Consider the following 7,756-nt stretch of genomic DNA (forward strand, 5'->3'; position numbering starts at 1 on the left):
GGGGGGGGGGGGGGGGGGGGCTGAGTGTTCAAGTCCGCTGCTATGCCTCGCTCCCCAGTGTGGGAAGAGTGCACTCGTTCCTGGGAAAAACCTCGATGTGTAACTTTCCGAGATCTGCCCCAAGTCATGAACCAAAGGATGCAGAAAACACAGGAAGGATAAAAGAAGAATTTCTGCCACAAAACAGAACTTTATTTTTTAACGTCGCTCTTCGCTGTGTTGTTCTTATCGGGAAAAAAACCGAAACAAAACAAAACAAGGATAGGGTTACTTTTTGCTCTCCATTTTAACTTGCAAGAAAATAATACCTCATTCTATAGATGCGGTTTGTTATTAGCTGTACTAAACATTTTTAATCACAAGCTGTATTAGAAGCTTTGCTGCTATGTATAATATATAAATCTATCTTCAGTATAGGTGTTGTATTTAATGCCGGCTATTAAAATGGGATTGTGAAAGACTGCACTTCGAGCTGAAATGCAGTTGGCGCGCGTGCACACACACACACACACACACACACACACACACACACTCAATAACATTTACCCACGCACTCAAATTCTCTCTCTCTCACACACACACACACACACACACACACTCACTCACTCACTTACTCACTAGAAAACTAGAAGACTAGAATGTGAAAATGAGAGAGCATGTTTCTGTCTGTACACCATATGCATGCAATATAGAGATTAATCACACATATAGGCCAAACAAAACAGGCTACAGAAATCATATTACGAGAAAATTGTTACACAGCATGAACAAAGATGAAAACCTACATATAAACGAAAAGAATAAGGCTAATAGAAAAAATACAAACAGACAAAAAAGAGACGTCCTTGCATGCGTAGATGTAATCTGTTTCAGCGGTGTTCCACTAGTTTTAGAGTAGACTGCTGCCACACTAGCAAGGTCCTAGCAGGCAGAGCAGAACAAGGGAAAAACTAACGTAATGTGTGTTATATGGTAGTCTGTGCCGTTTTTGTGCTCTGTGGGTCCATTCAGTAGTGTGGATTGAGGTTTTAGAATAGTTATAGCTTAGATGTTAGAGGTCATTTAAAAAAAAAGAAAATAGAAATTAGCATACCCCCCCCCCCACCCCCAATTGCCCTGACAAATGGCAGACAACTCTTATCTGCTTTGGCAGCCTGACTGAAACTACCTAGGACTTAATGTGGAAAAAGATTTTTTCTCTGGCTGTTCTGCTGTTAAACAATAACTTATAAAAAGACAGAGACAGATCCAGGGTCCAAGCCTCTTGGTCTGAGCGACATTGAGGATGAAAAAAAAAGTGATAAGTGATTTTAATTGGTTGATCCCCCCCACCCCCTTCCCCCCTCCCCCATGTCAGCAGAATACACAGAAATGTAAGTGAGCCGTATCAAATTTGAAAAACCCCACATGCTCCACAGACAGAGACCAGAAGGCTTGGCCAATTTTTTAAGTTGCGTCGCCAGGTCGTGGCTTAGAAAAGCCCAGAGAAATTCACGGTCCCTGTTCTTGAAACCCCAAATTTCACAAACTACTTACGATCCTTACTCTTATTATTACTATTATTGTTGTATTAAAAGCCCAACTCAAGCAGTAGTTTTGTTAATGATAATCATTTATCCACAGTGTTGTCTGTCTCCCAGCTGTGTGTTTGTGGACTTTGTTGTAGCTGATCATTAGGGACAATCTCTCTGTGCGGGCACTGCTTACCGAGCCTGCTGTTTGGTACTGTTCCGCTGTGTTGTTTTATGTGCAGGTTTGCTGTCGTGGTGGTCGTGATTTTTAAGCTTTTAACATGCACTGTCACTACTCTGTCAAGAAGATGAGATTTTAAGTTTGTTTTTTGAAAATATTAATATATGTACCAGAATATTTATTTTTGTGTGTTATGCCCCCCCTCAATCAGTTTGGGCTGCTTTGGTTTTATACCTCTCTCAGTGCCCCCCTGCCCCCTATAATTTATTATTTTTGTGATTGTTGGCTGGTTTTAAGGCATATTTTTTATTATTTAAATTGAATTTTATTTATTTTTTGTTTTTTTTTTTTTTTTTTTTTGCTGTACCTCAGCATTTTCAAATCACTTTTTTTTCCTTCAGAACTTTTCCCTATTTTATAGTTATACAAGATGATTTTAAAAAAAAAAATTATTTTTCGTACTAAGTTATTTAAAAGTTGCGCATAGGCCATTGAGCCTTTTTTTAATGTAAATGAATAGGTAATCTAATATATCTAAAAATGATCTATATATAATATATATATAATCAGCAGAGAATGATCACAGAGACAAACTGAGGGCTTTGCGGAGCTAACAGGAAGTAGCCCATTCCCTGTGACTTCAGGAATAAAAATGGCCGACTAGTTCATGGATTCAGGGGAGAGATGAACTCGGTACAAAACTAATTATACTACTTGAGAACTCTTATCTCCCTGCCTCCCTGTGGCTCCTCTGTGGCACTGTTAGTGTTGAGGTCAATATGGCGGCCTTCTCTCTCGAGGTGACTGGGAGACTGAGATAAAAAAAAACCCCAAAATGTTTCCTCAAATCTCCCCGCGACTGTGGCTCTCCGTTTTACCTGTCCTTCGGTTGTCTGTTTTTGTAACTTGTCCTCTTTTATATGTTGAACACTGTTGTTTTGTGAGCATTTGTGTTTGTTTTTGTAAGATCTTTATTTATTTGACTTATTTTGTAGACAAAAAGTAAGGATTTGATCATTTGATTGTATTTTTCTATTTTAATATTTTTTTTCCACATTCTGTTTTCCCCTACTGTTTGTGGTTCTGTCCTGAAGCAGGGTTGTGTTAAAAAGAAGAATAATTTCTAAATTCATTCAGTTATGTATATATTGATGTATTAATATATAAATAATTTAATATATTAATATTATTGATATATATATGTATATCACCTATTTTATGTTAAAGACAGGAAACATTAAGGTTTTATTACGTTAGATTAAGATTTATATTATGTTCATGGAAAACACTTGAGAATTTCTCCCTCTTGCATCCGGCCATTGAAGGCTTCTCCTCAAAGATGCTACAGAAACTTGAATATAACGCATTTTGACAGACTGACTAAGCTCAATTCTGTGTTGTGATGTGCAATACTGTTTCTAATGTTTGTATAAAAAAGGAAGAATAACAGTGTAAACCTTTTTAATGCAGATTTATTTTTTTCATTGCATATTTTGCAGATTTGTTATTCACAGTGTCATTTTTTACGGTCAGAAAAGAAACCCCTTTTGTCATTGCGACTATTTTTAAATCCAGATACCTTTGTACTGATGTAAATGATTGTAGTTATTTTGGATAGTGTTTTGCTAACAAAAGGAGAGACTTTCTCATGCATATTTCTATTTTGATTTCTGTCTTGTTTTAATTCCTTTTTTTTATTTCATTATTTTAATAGCAGCAAAATACTTGGAATAATTTTTCATATTCTGTGTCATTAATATTATTTTGTATTTTTATGTGGGAAAATATATATATAAATATAATTTTATGATGCTAATTGCTAAGATTTATTTTATGTTGAATTATTTTTGGAGCTAAAATCTTTGTAATATTGTTAAAGTAACTAGTTTCTAAATCAGAGTTTGTGTATAGATTCACACAAGTGGTTTACGAAGTGTTTGGATTGTAATTATTACTGAATGGTTCTTTGATATGCAAATTAATATCATGTTGATTTTTATTTTTGTTTTGTATTTAAATGGGGTGTTAATTACTATCTTATTTCTTTCATTTCCTAAATAAAGACCCATTCTGTTTGGACACAAGATGGCTGCTGTCAGAGTTATTTCATCCTGATGTGGATGTTTTTTTCCCAGCTCTCCACTCTCTTTCTGGCCTCCCTGTGTCCACTCTGCCTTGTCTGGTGTACCCATAGTTCAACCCTGCCATTTATAGTCTGCAATTTTTAAATATTTGTAATCATTTTATTGATTGAATTAATAAACCTTTCAGTTATTTTGACTTTTTGCTTCTCACCTGAATGCATTTTGTTGTTTTGTTGTGTGTGTGCTGTGAGGGAAGGAAGGATAGATTAAAAAAAAAAAAAAGCACTCATAGTTTGACCATTATCAGTCTGTGCTGTTTGCTCCAGGAGGAAATAAAATGATAAAAAGTGACTAATTTTCCTTGTTTTACCTGGGGGCAGCAGTGTAGCATAGTGGTATGGAGCAGGGCTTGTAATCGAAAATTTGCTGGTTCGATTCCCTGCTGGGGGACTCGGGGGAATTGCGGCCGTACCCTTGGGCAAGGTGAGACAAGGTGACATTTGTCTCAGTAAATGTCCAGCTGTGTAAATGGATAACATGTAAAAATTGTAACCTGAGTAAGTGGTTGTGGGTAAGAGCTATGCTAAATGTCAGTAATGTAGTGTCGTGTAATGTGTAGTTTAATGTCTAATGTAATGTATTGTAATATGTATTGTAAGCCAGGGTAGGCGCCATTCTCGTCCCACCCTCACGGTTAGGATCCCCAGGATGGTTCAGTCCTGACCATGGGGTGTGGGTTTGGTCTGAGGAGCAGAGAGAGTCGCTCCCATTGGCACGACATCGTCCCATTGTGCTCTCAGAGCAGAGAGACACAGTGCCACACTGTTCTGTAACTGTTACCCTGGAAACCAGGGCCCAAGAGCGGAGGGGATCTCATCTACTGTATACACACACAGACACGCACATACCAGGCCATACCAACACAGATTGCCCAGAGAGACACTGTGCTGGAATTTGGAAGCCAGGAAAAGGCGCTATTGCTTTGTGTCTGGGGCTGGACTTGGCACACACAGCAGGGAAAGCGCCGAGGTGTGGGGCTGAATCTGGGGCAGGATTTGCCTCCAATGGGCCACAGTTTTGGGTAACCATTACAGCCACTACAGCACTTAATGGAGAAGAGAACAGGGGTAGAGTTTGCGGTTCATAGTGAGCATTTAGTGTGCTGTGCAAGTCCAGCAAAGCGCAAGGGCGCAAAGCACTCCATCACCTTTCACTGTAGTTAGTTCTAATGTATCACATACTATCTGCACTCTAATGTCTCTGTAGTCTACACTCTAAGGTCTCACATCCTGTCTGCACTCTAATGCCTCCTTTCCATTCTCTGGCCTCTGCCTTCTAATGTCTCTTATATTGCTCGGAGTGCAAGTCATTTTCAGTGGCAGGGATTGAATCCAGACCCTGTGACTCACAGGAGAGGAGTGTGCTGGACTTGGTTGTCTCCTGTTTCATCACTGTTCTGTAACAGGCTCTGAAACAACACTGGGATGGAGCCACAGGGACTGGCTGAACACCGGTACCAACAAGTTGTACAGTCCTCCTTGAAGCTCTTACTTGAGAAACACGTCATTATAGTTACAGTGGGCGATTGACATAAGCAACCTGTTTAGCCTGGGAGAGAGGGAGAGAGAGACAGACAGAGGGAAGGAGGGGTGGTTAAAAGCAACAAAAATGATTCTTGGAACAGTTTCTGACAGGTGAATAGGTACACCACACGTCAGTGCTTTATCAGCATTACGACCATCACCTGCGTGGCTGCTGTTCTGGGCTGCACACCTGTGCTTTGTTGGAAAGGTAGTGTGGCGCTAAAGTAAGATGAATGCTAGCCAGATGGCAGCAGCAGCAGGACATAACTCACAGAACACCCCCCCCCCCCCACCCCCCAAATGCTCCGCTCCTTCCTGAGAGACTCTCCTCAATGTCACACCAACTCGTTTGAATAAAAAAAAACTTCTCTTCCTAACTGTCTCCTCGCCAGGCCTGGCAACCCTCCCTCTCTCGCTCATTCTGTCCCTCTGACATCATCTGTTTCTATGGCAACCAGTGACGTCTGGGAGCGACAGCGCTCTGGCACTGGGATAATAAAGAAATTGAGGTTACCCCCCCCCGACACACACACACACACACACACACACACACAGTGAGGCAGGACCTCATTGAGGTTCAGCAGTAAGGAGGGAGGGTGGGGGAGTGCTTTTCTGCTATGAGAGAGAAAGAGATGCTGCATGGTCTGGAATAACCTTTCCTTGTTTCAGCACTTCCTTCCCTGCAGAGAGCACCAGGAGGAGAGGATCTACGGACTGGGCACAGGAGCTGGGTGTGTCAGATTAGCTGGGTGTGTCACGTGGTGGGTGTGTCAGATGAGCAGGGCGTGCCATGTGATGGGCGTGACATGAGTGTGGCCACACTGACACAAAGAGAACAGGGAAACACTGAGATAAAGACTCCATGCTGCATAAAGACTCCATGCTGCATGAAGACTCATTGCCAGGTAAAGACTACGGAAAAGACAGTACTTCACCAGCAGTGCCATCAGCTTCTGTGTGCTGAGACAGGCTGGTGGGACCTAACCCTAACCTGTAATCACTAACCCTAACTCTAACTCTAACCCTAACCCTAACCCTAACATAATGCTGAAGTCTCTCAGCTGTAGCCCCTGTTCATGTGACAATCCAGGAAATCAAATCCACCCCTCATCAGCTGCAGGATGCTGTAACTTGTCAAAGGGCCTCCCTTGTAGAGAATATTCTGATCTACCTGTAAGTACACAGATAAACCCTGGCACCCATGTGTGGGTCCGCTGGGTCCTGCTTGCAGTGTCCCATTAGCCCTCCCAGTAAGACAGTAAACCATGTTTGGTGACCCGCAGAGCCACAGTGTGTGTGGGTTTGGTGCTCACCATGCCCACAGCATCTGAGAACTGACATGTGTAACTGCAGCAAACCTGCAGTGTGTCACTGCGCCCCCTGCAGGTAGAGCTGCACATAAACACCCACACACTGCCTGCCCAGGGGAGAGAATGAGGCCAGAGGAAGATTGCATATTAGAGAACCTGCATATCGATTTCTCTTTATGAATATCAATCATGATGATGCAACACTCTCATCCGCTGCAGCAAGCTGTTGTGCTTATTACATCATCTGGTATGATGTCATTGCAGGGCTCCAGCAACAGTGTTAATCAGGGGCTGAGGGTGGATGGTGTGTTTAGAGTGCCCTCATCTGGACAGAGCTGGTATTGCAGAGCTGCTCTTTGCATTTTAACAACTGCCAACCACACACAGCTGAGACTAAACGCTGACCTGGATGGACCAATCAGATCGCTTGGTGGTCTAAATGAAAGTTGAGTCATGGCATAAATCCGGATGGGATCTAGCTGGAGCCTAGCTGTACCCCCCCAAACCCCCTCCCCAATGAGTGCAGTGCACTCCTCCTCACATTGCTCAGTCCCAAAACACTCCTCCGCACAGGTGACTCCTCCGCACTGGTGAATGACAGGTGCGCCCTCATTTCCAGCACACTACACCTGGGAGGAAGGGCGTGTCGGCAGGGAGTTGCAGTGTGGGTGAGAGGCGGGACTTTGTCCTTCAGAGGCTGTGGTTTTGTTTCCCTGGTGAGGTCACGGGTGGTTGTACACATGGGCAAACAGTTTAAGCTGGATTTCCTCAGTTTATATCCAGCAGTGCAAATGGATTCATTTAAGAAAAAAACAGCGTTCCATCTGCTAGGCAAATGAGTCATGTAATGAAATGGTTTCTGTATGAAAAACCAAGACAGAGCTTCATTTGAACAGTGCCAACTGACCTCTGCTTGCAACCCAGCCAAAAGAAAGCAGGGAATGAAAATGTTTTTATTGTTTTGTTTTTTTTTTGTTCTCAGCTTGGATGTGTTTTCCATAGTTTGTTCCACTAAAACATGTCAGGAGTTTCTCTTGTAATCTGAAGCTGGCTCAGCCCAGCTCTGATGTCACTTCCTGGCAGAGAG

The sequence above is a fragment of the Megalops cyprinoides genome, chromosome 2 (genome assembly GCF_013368585.1).
Source record: "Megalops cyprinoides isolate fMegCyp1 chromosome 2, fMegCyp1.pri, whole genome shotgun sequence".
In the NCBI taxonomy this organism is placed as follows: Eukaryota; Metazoa; Chordata; class Actinopteri; order Elopiformes; family Megalopidae; genus Megalops; species Megalops cyprinoides.